At 40.7% G+C, this 15,776-nt stretch overlaps 1 protein-coding gene across 2 annotated transcripts in view; it reads right to left on the bottom strand.

The window, feature by feature from the left end:
• DCAF5 (DDB1 and CUL4 associated factor 5) overlaps window positions 1–15,776 on the bottom strand; it is a 93,733-nt gene that overhangs the window by 22,751 nt on the left and 55,206 nt on the right. The gene's annotated exons all lie outside the window — the stretch shown is intronic.

Here is a 15,776-nt window from a genome sequence, read left to right as displayed (position 1 = left end):
ACATCACTGATCATTATGGCAATGAAAATGAAAACCACAATGAGGTACCACGTCACACCCATTAGGATGGCGATTACCAAAAGCAAACAAACAGAAAACAAGTGTTGGTGAGGAGGTGGAGAAGTTGGTACCCACTGCACATTGCTGGTGGGACTATATAATGGTGCACAAACTGTGGAACACAGTATAGAGATTCTTCAAAAAGTTAAACATAGAACTACCATATAACCCAGAAATTCTACTCCTAGGTATATGTCAAAGAATTGAAAGCAGGGACTACAGATATCTGTACACCAATGTTCAGAGCAGAAGGCTCACAACAGCCAAACAAACTAAATGTCCATCAATGGATGAACACATAAACAAAATGTGGTATATATCCATACAATGGAATACTATTTAGCCTTAAAAAGGAAATTCAGACACATGCTACAACATGGGTAAAACTTGAAGACATTATGCTAAGTGAAATAAGCCATATACAACAAGACAAACGTTGTATGATTCAACTTACATGAGGAACCAAGAGTAGTCAAATTCATAGAGACAGAAAGCAGAATGGTAGTTGCCAAGGACTGGGGGTAAGAGAGAAATGGGCAGCTACTCTTCAACGAGTACAGAGTTTCACTTTGGGAAGATGAAAAAGTTCTGGAGATGGACACTTGTGATAGTTACAAAACAATGTGAATGTACTTAATGCCACGAAGCTGTACACTTTAAAATGGTTTTAGTGGTAAGTTCCATGTTATGTATATTTTACCACAATTTTTCAAAAAAAATTTTTTGGATTTTATTTTATTTTTTTATACAGCAGGTTCTTATTATCCATTTTATACATATTAGCGTATATATGTCAATCCCAGTCTCCCAATTCATCACACCACGCCCCTCCCCCCAGCCCGCCACTTTCCCCCCTTGGTGTCCATGCGTTTGTTCTCTACATCTGTGTCTCAATTTATGCCCTGCAAACCATTCAACTGTATCATTTTTCTAGGTTCCACATATATGTGTTAATATATGATATTGGTTTTTCACCTTCTACCTTACTTCACTCTGTATGACAGTCCCTAGATCCATCCACGTCTCTACAAATGACCCAATCTCCTTCCTTTTTATGGCTGAGTAATATTCCACTGTATATATGTACAACTTCTTTATCCATTCCTCTGTTGAGGGGCATTTATGTTGCTTCCATGACCTGGCTACTGTAAATAGTGCTGCAATGAACACCAGGGTGCATGTGTCTTTTTGAATTATCAGTTTCTCTGGGTATATGCCCAGTAGTGGGATTGCTCGGTCATATGGTAATTCTATTTTTAGTTTTTTAAGGAACCTCCATACTGTTCTCCATAGTTGCTGTAACAATATACATTCCCACCAACAGTGGAAGACAGCTCCCTTTTCTCCACACCCTCTCCAGCATTTGTTGTTTGTAGCATTTCTGATGATGCCCATTCAAACTGGTGTGAGGTGATACCTCATTGTAGTTTTGATTTGCATTTCTCTAGTGATTAGTGATGTTGAGCAGCTTTTCATGTGCTTCTTGGCCATCTGTATGTCTTCTTTGGAGAAATGTCTATTTAGGTCTGTCTTCTGCCCATTTTTCGATTGGGTTGTCTGTCTTTTTAATATTGAGCTGCATGAGCTGTTTATATATTTTGGAGATTAACCTTTTGTCCATTGATTCTTTTGCAAATATTTTCTCCCATTCTGAAGGTAGTCTTTTCGTCTTGTTTTGTAGTCTCCTTCGCTGTGCAAAAGCTTTTAAATTTCATTACGTCCCATATGTTTATTTTTGTTTTTATTTCCATTACTCTAGGAGGCGGATCAAAAAAAGATCTGGCTGTGATTTATGTCAAAGAGTGTTCATCCTGTGTTTTCCTCTAAGAGTTTTATAGTGGCTGCTCTTACATTTAGGTCTCTAATCCATTTTGAGTTTATTTTTGTGTACGGTGTTAGGGAGTGTTCTAATTTCATTCTTTTACATGTAGCTGTCCAGTTTTCCCAGCACCACTTATTGAAGAGACTGTCTTTTCTCCAGTGTATATCCTTGCCTCCTCTGTGATAGATTAGTTGATCACAGGTGCGTGGGTTTACCTCTGTGCTTTCTATCCTGTTCCATTGATCTGTATTTCTGTTTTTGTGCCAGTACCATATTGTCTTGATTACAGTAGCTTTGTAGTATAGTCCGAAGTCAGGGAGTCTGATTCCTCCAGCTCTGCTGTTTTCCCTCAAGACTGCTTTGCCCATTCGGGGTCTTTTGTGTCTCCATACAAATTTTAAGATTTTTTGTTCTAGTTCTGTAAAAAATGCCATTGGTAATTTGACAGGGATTGCATTGAATCTGTAGATTGTTATGGATAGTATAGTCATTTTCAAAATATTGATTCTTCCAATCCAGGAACATGGTATATCTCCCCATCTGTTTGTATCATCTTTAATTTCTTTCCTCAGTGTCTTACAGTTTTCTGCATACAGGTCTTTTGTCTCCCTAGGTAGGTTTATTCCTAGGTATTTTATTCTTTTTGGTACAATGGTAAATGGGAGTGTTTCCTTGATTTCTCTTTCAGATTCTTCACCATTCGTGTATAGGAATGCAAGAGATTTCTGTGCATTAATTTTGTATCCTGCTACTTTACCAAATTCATTGATTAGCTCTAGTAGTTTTCTGGTGGCATCTCTAGGATTCTCTATGTATAGTATCATGTCATCTGCCAACAGTGACAGGTTTACTTCTTCTTTTCCAATTTGTATTCCTTTTATTTCTTTTTCTTCTCTGATTGCCGTGGCTAGGACTTCCAAAACTCTGTTGAATAACAGTGGCAAGAGTGGACATCCTTGTCTTGTTCCTGATCTTAGAGGAAATGCTTTCAGTTTTTCACCATTGAGAATGATGTTTGCTGTAGGTTTGTCATATATGGCTTTTATTATGTTGAGGTAGGTTCCCTCTATGCCCACATTCTGGAGAGTTTTTATCACAAATGGGTGAACTTTGTCAAACACTTTTTCTGCATCTATTGAGATGATCATATCGTTTTTCTTCTTCAATTTGTTAATATGGTGTATCACATCGATTGATTTGCTTATACTGAAGAATCCTTGTATCCCTGGGATAAATCCCACTTTATCATGGTATATGATCCTTTTAATGTGTTGTTGGATTCTGTTTCCTAGTATTTTGTTGAGGATTTTTGCATCTATATTCATCAGTGATATTGGTCTGTAATTGTCTTTTTTTGTAGTAACTTTGTCTGGTTTTGGTATCAGGGTGATGGTGGCCTCATAGAATGAGTTTGGGAGTGTTCCTTCCTCTGCAATGTTTTGGAAGAGTTTGAGAAGGATGGGTGTTAGCTCTTCTCTAAATGTTTGACAGAATTCACCTGTGAAGCCATCTGGTCCTAGACTTTTGTTTGTTAGAAGGTTTTTAATCACAGTTTCAATTTCATTACTTGTGACTGGTCTGTTCATATTTTCTACTTCTTCCTGGTTCAGTCTTGGAAGGATATAGCATTCCAAGAATTTGTCCATTTCTTCCAGGTTGTCCATTTTATTGGCATAGAGTTGCCTGTAGTAGTCTCTTAGGATGTTTTGTATTTCTGTGGTGTCTGTTGTAACTTCTCCTTTTTCATTTCTAATTTTCTTGATTTGATTCCTCTCCCTCTTTTTCTTGATGAGTCTGGCTAATGGTTTATCAATTTTGTTTATCTTCTCAGAGAAACAGCTTTTAGTTTTATTGATCTTTGCTACTGTTTTCTTTGTTTTTATTTCATTTATTTCTGCTCTGACCTTTATGATTTCTTTCTTTCTGCTAACTTTGGGTTTTGTTTGTTCTTCTTTCTCTAGTTCCTTTAGGTGTAAGGTTAGATTGTTTATTTGAGACTTTTCTTGTTTCTTGAGGTAGGATTGTATTGCTATAAACTTCCCTCTTAGAACTGCTTTTGCTGTATCCCAGAGGATTTGGATCGTCTTGTTTTCATTGTCATTTGTCTCTAGGTATTTTTTGATTTCCTCTTTGATTTCTTCAGTGATCTTTTGGTTATTTAGTAATGTGTTGTTTAGCCTCCATGTGTTTGTGTTTTTTACGTTATTTTTCCCGGTAACTGACTTCTAATCTCATAGCATTGTGGTCAGAACAGATGCTTGATATGATTTCAATTTTGTTAATTTACTGAGGCTTGATTTGTGACCCAAGATGTGATCTATCCTGGAGGATGTTCCGTGAGTGCTTGAGAAGAAGTGTAATCTGCTGTTTATGGATGGAATGTCCTATAAATATCAATTAAATCTACCTCGTCTACTGTGTCATTTAACGCTTGTGTTTCCTTATTAATTTTCTGTTTGCACAGAAATTTTCTGTCCATTGGTTTAAGTAAGGTGTTAAAGTCCCCCACTATTATTGTGTTATTGTTGATTTCCTCTTTTAAAGCTGTTAGCAGTTGCCTTATGTATTGAGGTGCTCCTATGTTGGGTGCATATAGATTTATAATTGTTATATCTTCTTCTTGGATTGATCCCTTGATCATTATGTAGTGTCCTTCCTTGTCTCTTGTAACAAGGAAATCTTTATTTTAAAGTCTGTTTTACCTGATATGAGTATTGCTACTCCAGCTTTCTTTTGATTTCCATTTGCATGGAATATCTTTTTCCATCTCCTCACTTTCAGTCTGTATGTGTTCCTAGGTCTGAGGCAGGTCTCTTGTGTACAGCATATAGATGGGTCTTGTCTTTGTATCCATTCAGCCAGCCTGTGTCTTTTGGTGGGAGCATTTAATCCATTCACTTTTAAGGTAATTATTGATATGTATGTTCCTATGACCATTTTCTTAATTGTTTTGGGTTTGTTTTTGTAGGTCCTTTTCTTCTCTTGTGTTTCCCACTTAGAGAAATTCCTTTAGCATTTGTTGTACAGCTGGTTTGGTGCTGCTGAATTCTCTTAGCTTTTGCTTGTCTGTAAAGCTTTTGATTTCTCTGTCGAATCTGAATGAGATCCTTGCCGGGTAGAGTAATCTTGGTTGTAGGTTCTTCCCTTTCATCACTTTAAATATGTCATGCCATTCCCTTCTGGCTTTTAGACTTTCTGCTGAGAAACCAGCTGTTAACCTTATGGGAGTTCCCTTGTATGTTATTTGTTGTTTTTCTCTTGCTGCTTTCAATAATTTTTCTTTGTCTTTAATTTTTGCCAATTTGATTACTATGTGTCTCGGCATGTTTCTCCTTGGGTTTATCCTGTCTGGGACTCTTCTGTGCTTCCTGGACTCTGGTGGCTATTTCCTTTCCCATGTAAGGGAAGTTTTCGACTATAATCTCTTCAAATATTTTCTCACGTCCTTTCTCTCTCTCTTCTGCTTCTGGGACCCCTGTAATGCGAATGTTCTTGCATTTAATGTTGTCCTAGAGGTCTCTTAGGCTGTCTTCATTTCTTTTCATTCTGTTTTCTTTATTCTGTCCACAGCAGTGAATCCCACCATTCTCTCTTCCAGGTCACTTATCTGTTTTTCTGCCTCAGTTATTCTGGTATTGATTCCCTCTAGTGTAGTTTTCATTTCAGTTATTGTATTGTTCATCTCTGTTTGTTTGTTCTTTAATTCTTCTAGGTCTTTGCTAAACATGTCTTACATCTTCTTGATCTTTGCCTCCATTGTTTTTCCGAGGTCCTGGATCATCTTCACTGTCATTATTCTGAATTCTTTTTCTGGAAGGTTGCCTATCTCCACTTCATTTAGTTGTTTTTCTGGGGTCTTATCTTTTTCCTTCATCTGGTACATAGCCCTCTGCCTTTTCATCTTGTCTATCTTTCTGTGAATGTGGTTTTTGTTCCACAGGCTGCAGGGTTGTAGTTCTTCTTGCTTCTGCTCTGTGCCCTCTGGTGGATGAGGCTATCTAAGAGGCTTGTGCAAGTTTCCTGATGGGAGGGACTGGTGGTGGGTAGAGCTGGCTGTTGCTCTGGTGGGCAGAGCTCAGTAAAACTTTAATCCACTTGTCTGCTGATGGGTGGGGCTGGGTTCCCTCCCTGTTGGTTGTTTGGCCTGAGGCAGCCCAACGCTGAAGCGTACCCCAGCTCTTTGCTGGGGCTAATGGAGGACTCTGGGAAGGCCCACGCCTAGGAATACTTCCCAGAACTTCTGCTGCCAGTGTCCTTGTCCTCAGGGTGAGACACAGCCACTCCCGCCTCTGCAGGAGAACCCCCAACGCTAGCAGGTAGGTCTGGTTCAGTCTCCAGACCTACCTATAGGGTCACTGCTCCTTCCCCTGGGTCCCGATGTGCACACTACTTTGTGTGTGCCCTCCAAGAGTGGAGTCTCTGTTTCCCCCAGTCCTGTCGAAGTCCTGCAGTCAAATCCCGCTAGCCTTCAAAGTCTGATTCTCTAGGAATTCCTCCTGCCGTTGCTGGGTCCCCAGGTTGGGAAGCCTGACGTGGGGCTCAGAACCTTCACTCCAGTGGGTGGACTTGTGTGGTATAAGTGTTCTCCAGTTTGTGAGTCACCCACCCAGCAGTTATGGGATTTGATTTTATTGTGATTGTGCCCCTCCTACCGTCTCATTGTGGCTTCTCCTTTGTCCTTGGATGTGGGGTATCTTTTTTGGTGAGTTTCAGTGTCTTCCTGTTGATGACTGTTCAGCAGTTAGTTGTGATTCTGCTGTTCTCGCAAGAGGGAGTGACAGCACGTCTTTCTGCTCTGCCATCTTGAACCAATCTCTCAAAAATTTTTTTTAAATTTAGGAGCTTCCCAGAGATCTATTATGCAAGCCCAAGCATCCTGAATTTCCCTGTTGTCATCCACATCTTTGAGCAGGAAGCCATTGCCAACCCAGCTATGAGTTAATGACAGAGACGTAAGCAATCCCCTTTTAGGAGGCAGCTTCAAACTGCCTGATCTCAGAAAGAGAGGACACTAAGCCAGATCTATTTTAATTAGGACTCATAAGAGCACTGTCTAATAGCAACCAGTGAGCAATTCTGAGAGTTCATTTATTTCCAAAGATTAACAAAAGTGCTTTAAGTTTAGGTCAGCATTACTTCCTACCTTTTGGTCCCATCTGCTTATTCCCCCAGAAAAATAAAGGCCTACAGTTTTCTAAAGAAAATTTCTGGGCTTCCCTGGTAGCACAGTGGTTGAGAATCTGCTTGCTAATGCAGGGGACACGGGTTCGAGCCCTGGTCTGGGAAGATCCCACATGCCGCGGAGCAACTAGGCCCATGAGCCACACCTACTGAGCCTGTGCTCCGCAACAAGAGATGCCGCAATAATGAGAGGCCTGCACACCGCGATGAATTGTGGCCCTCGCTTGCCACAAGTAGAGAAAGCCCTCGCACAGAAACAAAGACCTAACACAGCCAAAAGTAAAATAAAAGAAATAAAAGAAATGCATTTCCATTCTAAAAGTAAATTTCTGACTTAAAAATGAGACTGCAAATATCCAAAAAGTGTAAGTCCAACATATACACAACCTCATGCCTAATGAATACATTACTAAATACTTTGTAATCATTAAAAATCAATTTACTAGTCTTCAAAACACTAGTAATAACATGAGAAAGGAGGGGAAGAGACTCATGTTCAAAGATGAAGAAAGTGCTATCCACAGGGGTTAGGTGATTTGGCTCAGGGCACAGTGGAAAAAGAAGTGGGTTCAGTTTCCTCATCTGGTTGCTCATTGCTATGGTCTACATGTTTGTGTCCCCCCAAATTCACATGTTCAAATCCTAATGCCCAATGTGATAATATTAGGAGGTGGGGCCTTTGGGGGGTGATTGGGCCTTAAGGGTGGAGCCCTCATAAATGGGATTAGCACTCTTGTAAAAGAGACCTGGCAGAGCTCCCCAGCCCCTTCTGCCATGTGAGGAAACAGTGAGAAGTCAGCAGGCTGCAACCAGGAAGACGGCCTTCACCAGAACCCAATCAGGTTGGTACCCTGATCTTGGACTTCCAGCCTCCAGAACTGTGAGAAAGAAATTACTGAAATTATAAGCCACCGAGTCCATGGTATTTTGTTATGGCAGCCATAACAGACTAAGATACCCTCTGAGGCTCATTTAGTTCTAAGATTCTATGATTACTCTGTGAAGGAATGATGTAAGCCAGATCAGAGCTGAAAATCCCTAAACTGCTGGCTCACAGTTGCTTGACGAGTCACTACATAAGTATGTTGATAATAAGGAAACTCAAAGTCTAATCGTGTTACACTTCAATTTAAAAGTTTCCTCAACAACAGAAACCAAAGACCTCAGGATTTTAAAACTGGGCAAAGTATTTGAACAGACATTTTCCAAAGAAGAAATGTACAATGGCCATATACAAATGGCCAATAAGCACACAAAAAGATGCTCAACATCACTAATCATCAGGGAAATGAATATCAAAACCACAAGGAGATACCACCTCACACTCATTAGGATGGTTACTATCAAAAAAAACAGAAAATAGTTCCTCAAAAAATAAAAATAAAATCACTATATGATTCATCAATTCCACCTCTGGGTATATAGCTAAAAGAACTGAATGCAAGATCTCTTAGAGATATTTATATAACAATGTTCATAGCAGCTTTATTCACAACAGCCAAAGAGGGAAGCAACCCAAGTGTCCAGCAAGAGATGAATGTATAAACAAAACTCGGTGCATACACACGATGCAATAGTATTCAGATTTTAAAAGGAAGGAAATTCTGACACAAGCTACAACATGGATGAATCTTGAACCTTATGCGAAGTGAAATAAGCCAGTTGCAAAAAGACAAATACGGTATGATTCCACTTATGAGGTTCCTAGAGTAAGTGAGTAGTCAAAATTCATAAAGACAAAGTGGAATGGTGGTTACCAAGAGCTGGGGGCAGGGGAGTTAGTGTTTAATGGGTACAGAGTTTCACTTGTGCAAGATGAAAAACTTTTGGAGATAGATGCTCGTGATGGTTACACAACAATGTTAATGTACTTATCACTACAATTATACTTAAATATTTTCCCCTTAAAAATAGAAGAAAAAACGAAAAGATGAACCTTCATTGTCTTGACTTAGGGTCCATCCAGTAACTCCCTGCAGTTTAATGACACTACCTTGTTTGAAGTTAGGAAGTTGGAATTCAGGAGCCCAAAGGCTTTTCTCTTACAGCCTGTTTGGCAAAACTACCTACTATCAATAGTTAGGGGAAAAAATTCATTAATTACACACGAACCGAGCACTTATATGCCAGGCACTCTGGTGTTTACAAAGATATATAAGGTAATACCTGGGTTCTCAAGGAGCTTAAACCAAGTAGAAAATATACATGTAGGTACACAGCTACCCTGCCATGAAGTTGAGATCACTAGGTGACATTATGAGAAACAAGGTGCCTGTTGATTCACAAAAGTCAAGGCAAGATAGATTTGAGCCCTGAGCCACCCACAGGTAAAGATGTGGTAGAAAAAGGCAAAGGAAAGAGGAAAGATAAAGTGCTCATGTAGTCTACTGTTTTAACAGAAACAGGAAGCACAGGTAACTCACTCCTTCATACCCTGCTCAAGTCCCTCAGGCCTTACTGCTTAGTGTACCTGATCTCCAACTGCCAGTATCCATATCTCTTTGCCTAAGGGCTTCTCGAAAGCTCAGGAGGCTGCAGGGTACTCTAGGGAATGAACACTCCCTGTGAGCAGGCTCCAGCAATGACTCATATCCCAGCTGCCTAGATCCCAGGTAGAATAACCCTGAAGTGTGTGTTCTATACCCTTTCCCCTCAGAATCAAACTCCAATTGCCCACAGTTGTAGTTGGCTCACTAAATCATCCTTCTTTCCCCTATTTCACTTTTCCACTCCTCTGATATTTACTGCATTTCCAAATAAATTACTTGCACCTGAAACTTGAACCCAAATTAAGACACATGGGGGAGGGAACACAAAAGAACTGTGTACTAATAATTTATATATAAAACATATTTATTATTCAACAGCTCATCATTTCATGCCCTGTGTTTAAAAGAGGCTATAAAACTTCATATAGAGAATTCCTGTTACCCTGTGCACCCCCCTCCCCAATATCTTCCCCAAACTAGACAAACAAAAAATAAATATTAAAAAAAGAGTGGGGCTTCCCTGATGGCACAGTGGTTGGGAGTCCGCCTGCCAGTGCGGGGGATGAGGGTTCGTGCCCCGGTCCAGGAGGGTCCCACATGCCGCGGAGTGGCTGGGCCCGTGGGCCATGGCCACTGGGCCTGCGCATCCGGAGCCTGTGCTCTGCGGCGGGAGAGGCCGCAGCAGTGAGAGGCCCGCTACCGCAAAAAAAAAAAAAAAGAGTGAACCAAGGCTGGGCTTATCAGAGGTTTTACTATTTCATTGCAAAGGATCAGTGCTTTCCCATTTGCTCAACTATTCACCAGGGAAAGCCATGAAAAGGTAAAAGGGGACTCCCAGACAGAAAGCTGATGCACAAGGCTTCCTTAGAAGGAAAAAAACTCCCACAGAGTTGAAGCCTCTTGGATTTAGTATGACAGCTCCAGAAATAGGTGGAAAATGAGTACCACGTACAGGCTTCCTCTCAGAGACAAGGGCAACTCCTGACCCTTTCTTCCTCTTGCAGCCACCACAAGGGAACAGCTCAGGATAATTTCCAAGGAGGGGGTCTCGACCCACTGCCGGCTAGTCAGACTGTTTAACTGTTCACACACACCGGAATCACAAAACTGCCCTGAGGAATTCATTTATGGCATTTCTTGGTTGTCTGCTTGGCCCCTTCTAACATTAAAAGTTGGCTGCCTAGGATACCGCTGAGAGAGTGAAATAAAAATGAGTTCATCCATTTATTCATTAAACAAGTATTTACTGAATGTCTACTATGTCTACAGTGTTGGGCACTGTCCCAGAGAAAGGACTGATCAGAAAGACCCTGTCCCTACCTTCATGTGACTTACATTTTATTGGGTGGGGAGAGGAAAAGAATTTTATGCATATATAATGTGAGTGAAGAGTAAGGAGGGGAAAAAAAGTTAAAAAGAATATATGTATGTAATGTGTCCAGTGGTGGCGTTACAGAGAAAAATGAAACAGCAGGTTAGGGCATGTAGGGAGTGCTGGGGGTGGTTAGTTTCATTTTATACAGGGTAGTCACAGAAGGCCTCTCTGATAATATGGCATTTTGAGTACAGCCCTGAAGGAAATGAGGGAGCAAGTTATATGGCTATCTGGGAGAAGAACAGAAGAATATTCTAGAAGGGACAGAGCTCTGGGCTATTTTAAAATACAAGGTAGGGGCGGTCCATTGGTTAAGACTCTGTGCTTCCACTGCATGGGGCACGGGTTTGATCCCTGGTTGGGGAACTGAGGATCCTGCATGCGTGTGGCAGCAGCAAACAAACAAAACAAATACCACCACCAACAAAAAAACCACAAGGCAGCCAAAGGAGCTCTTTTTCTTTTCTTTTTTCTTTTCTTTTTTCCCTCTCTCCATCCCTCCCTTCCTCTCTTTCCTTCTTCATCTCTCTTTCTTTTTTTCTCTCCCTCCTCCCTTCCCTTCCCTTTCTTTCTTTTTAAACCTTTGCAGAAATAAACATCATTTCAAGTGGACTGAGTCCAGAGATACATTTAACATCATCAGAGCAGCTAGAAAGATTCCTCTCCTCCCAGTTGAAGGAGGCTGAAGCCTCTGACTGAGGGGTGAGTGAGTGACAAATTAAAAACTCACTTCAGGGGGTTTCCCTGGTGGTGCAGTGGTTAAGAATCCGCCTGCCAATGTAGGGGACAAGGGTTTGAACCCTGGTCCGGGAAGATCCCACATGCCGCGGAGCAACGAAGCCCATGCGCCACAACTACTGAGCCTGCGCTCTAGAGCCCATGAGCCACAACCACTGAAGCCGGCGTGCCTAGAGCCCGAGCTCCTCAACAGGAGAAGCCACCGCAATGAGAAGCCCGCACACCGCAACGAAGAGTAGCCCCCGCTCACCGCAACTAGAGAAAGCCCACATGCAGCAACAAAGACCCAACGCAGCCAAAAGTAAAATATAAATAAATTAATTAAAAAAAAAAAAACCAACTCACTTCACATGAGTGTTTCACCTTGTATCCTCACAGAGATAGATGGGGCAGGGCTCCAAATGAGAAAGAATGTTTTAGGGAGTCCATTATCTAGGCAATAGAAGCCCCATTTCCCCAAATGCTTTGAGGTATGGGGGATAGGAGACCCACAGCCTACTTCAGATCAGAGAGTGGAAGACATACTTAATTTTAACTTGGATTTGTGGGTAAGATGGGTGATACCAATGCAAAAATGAGCATAAGTTGTTGTGTGGATAGACACCATCCACAATCCTTCCCAGCTGGCCACAAAGGTTAAAGGTTGGTTACACTCTAACCCCATCTCTCACTGTCCATTCATTCCATAGCCCAAGAGGGCAGCCTGTTTACTGATCTTGATGCAGCCCAGTCATCTTAAGTAGAGCTAACCTAAAGCCAGTGCATTTTATCTAATCCACTGTCAGTATGGAGATATTAATTTGTTCAAGCACAGGGACAGAGCAACAACTGTTCCTCTTAATAGATTTCAAGGAACTACCACCATGACCAGCACCAACAACAACAACCAAAAAGAAAAAAAAAACCACCCCCCTCCATATTAGCACCCTGTCACTATCTTATTTGCCCACGTGTCCTCTGTCAATCTATTAACCTTTAGAGAAAACAGTCACTCACATAATACTCCCTACTCTGGTAGACTGCTGTAATGCCCAGTGTCCCCTCCAAGAACTCCTGAAACCAAAAAAATGCTTCCCACTTCTCACCCACCCAAAATCCACGTTAAAAAGAGGAAAAAGTTCTAGCATGCAGGAGGAACAGACCATCTACTGATATACTCCAAAAATAACCCAGAATATGTCTTAGGTTCTTTGCTAACAGAGAAATCTCTTTCTGCTCAATTTCTCCGCTCCACTTCTCTAAGTAAAATATATGTATATGCGATATGTGTGTAAGTGTAAAGTGTGTGTATGTGTGTGTGCACAGCAGTTAATATTCCCCAATATCTGCTGATGGAGAAAGAGATGTATCAATCAGCTATTATTCACTGAGTACCGATCAATTTACACAGTTCTAAGGTTCCTCCCATAGTAATTGATTAATTATTCTCCAGTAAATGGCACGCCTGTCTAATTAACTGTATTGAATAGGATAGAAAAACCAGATGGCTCTCTAGCCTGGATCAGCAACAGCAGAAACTGCTATTTAACATTTAAATCAAACACACCTCTCATTTCTCCCTGACCTTTGTCAGAAGGGGAAAAAAAAATGTGACTGAACCATTTTGTGATGTGCCCGCTATAAGATTATTTTCAGTAAAAGGTTTGCCAATTGGTATATAATATACCTTTGGTCATATCACTTATACCCAGAGCCTGTCACAAATACTATCCAAAGCAAACAGGAAAAGTTTTCTTTGGAAATGACCAAAGCCATAGGTTTATCTGATTTTATTTGTGGTCAGAGAAAATACAATTCCATTGGCTACCAATAAAAGCACACAAATATGCATACCCATAAGATTAACACTATTTTTTGCATGTGAAGTTTCACGTGATTTTTGCTTCTTTGGATCATTTGCCATTTCAGCTCCACTAGGCTCCTGGATTCTTTGGTTTATTAAAATAACTAACTTTTATGGGTTCTGAGTAGGAAAAATTCTATTAATAATAATAAAAAAGTTCCATAAAGACAGCCAATAACTGTCAAATAATCAGTAGGGAAGAAATTTAAAAAATGCTCTAAATCTCTAACAGCTGCTTGTAACAAAGTAGGCTGCATTACTTAAAGATGAATCTCTGTTTGGCAAAACTCTTTTGGAAACCTGGGCAAGATGAGGGGTCATCAACCAAACGGCCTTCAACAATCAATTTCTCCTCTGTGGGCCTTAGTTTTTATACTTGGGGACTGGGAAGTGGGGAGACGGCATCACTCATTTCAGTCTGCAAATATGTATTTATATTGTTTATTCAAGCAAAGGTCTCCAGTCTTTCAGAGGAAGGAATATTATTTCCCTTTTCCCTTCTTTTAAGATACCCAAAAATGAGGTAAAGCTACTTAAACACTACAAGGAGAATGGGGCAGGTAGAGCAGGTTATACTCTGTTCCCATCATTAATATCTACCAGGGATTTCCTAGTGAAGCCCAAACTCCTAGTCAGGAACTATATATTAAAGGAGCACTGCCATGTTGTATCACCAGATCACATCAATTCCATTTGTTCCTAAGAGGAAATCAGGTCACCTAGTGGCCCTTTTCAGCTTAACAATTAAAAACCAGACTATATCTAGCAGGTGTGCATATACTCCAAAACCCTGTAAGCTTTCTAAGTTCTACATCAGTAAATGAACTAAAAGATGGTTTAATCCTTGAGTAAAATCTTAATCCAGGATTGCTAATACCTGAAATCCCTAGTTTTCAGGAATTCCATAAACTCCTTAATATTACATGCAAAACGATGTGCATATGTACATTTTTCTGAAATGGTGTTCAAAGCTTTTAGACTTTCAAAGAGGTTCAGGAGTCAAAAAGATTTACAAATAGCTGATTTAATAAACAAGTCATTTTCATGCTACCTTCTCTTTATAAAGAGTCTCCTAAAATATTCACCTAAAAAATACATACAACAAGGAATTCCTCTGCCATGTGTTCAGCTCTTCCTCATCAGCCTATGGAAGAGGCTATTGCCACTTGATCTGAAAACACAGGTGGCAGCAGGTCTACGAGGAAGAGGGTACAATCACAGGCAATGGACTGAGCCTAGTCCTGGTTCAGCTACTGATTAGATCTGCAGTTTCAAACTACTCTAGACCTTAGTTTCACATGGAGATGAAACCTGTTCAACTATACCCAAAGGTTGCTGGGAGGATTAGTATGACATGAAAGTGCTTTAGAAGCTAAAGAGCAAAAAATATATAAAAGAAAGGCAAGGAGAAGAAGAAAAAGTTAGCTTAAAGATACAAAGCAAGTCAAAGGATAGAATCTGAGAGTTGAATCTCCCCTATTAAAGGTGTGCCTTTATTTCAGGAGAACATATGGCATGCCAGGCCCCCACGTGAGCTTAATCAGGGCTGCATGGAGTTTTTAGAAAAAAAAAAAAAGCGGAGTTATAACTTTCTAGGTTCCTTTACTGGCCTGGAGTGAACTTCCTGGTGAATTCCTACACCTCTATTATACCCGTATAATGTCAACACAGAAAGGTTGAGTGGTGACGTAATGTCTGAGGCCAAGCCATGTATTCAAGGCCGTTTTGTTGGATTCACAGTGTACAAGTCAGCTCTTTTCTCCAGGGGATGAGATATGATGATTTAATTATCATGATTTTAGGGGTCTGCCATCTGTCAAGTTCAAGAGAAAGACCTCTGTAAGTGATCCCAATGTTCAGACACTCCAGGGCTCAGCCCTTTCAAGAAAACTTTATTATTCTTTCTCCTTCCTTCCCTATCCCACTTTCGGCAAGATGTAGGGATTACCAGGCCAGGTGTTAGATGAGACTAACGAAAGAGAAGACTTAAATTACCACACTGTCCATTTCCAGGCCACACAAACCAGTTAGCCTGAAAGACTTATTTCCCAGAAGCCTGAGGTGCTCTGCTGGACTCTCGCAATCTAGGGCAAGAGCCATTTAAGGAATTGTGAAAGAAAGGGAACAAAAGCTGGGTGCTGTCTTACAAGTGTGTGCCAGAAAAGCTAGCAGGTGGAAAATTGGCCTTCTTTTTTAACCCTGTTAAGAGATTGGCTCACTAAGTATACAGAGGGGAGTGTGAAACTTGGGAGCCAGAATGTACCTAGT

Source organism: Phocoena phocoena, chromosome 2 (assembly GCF_963924675.1).
Source record: "Phocoena phocoena chromosome 2, mPhoPho1.1, whole genome shotgun sequence".
Taxonomy (NCBI): Eukaryota; Metazoa; Chordata; class Mammalia; order Artiodactyla; family Phocoenidae; genus Phocoena; species Phocoena phocoena.
Note: the sequence above shows the minus strand (reverse complement) of the source record. Positions and strands in the feature narration are given on the sequence as shown.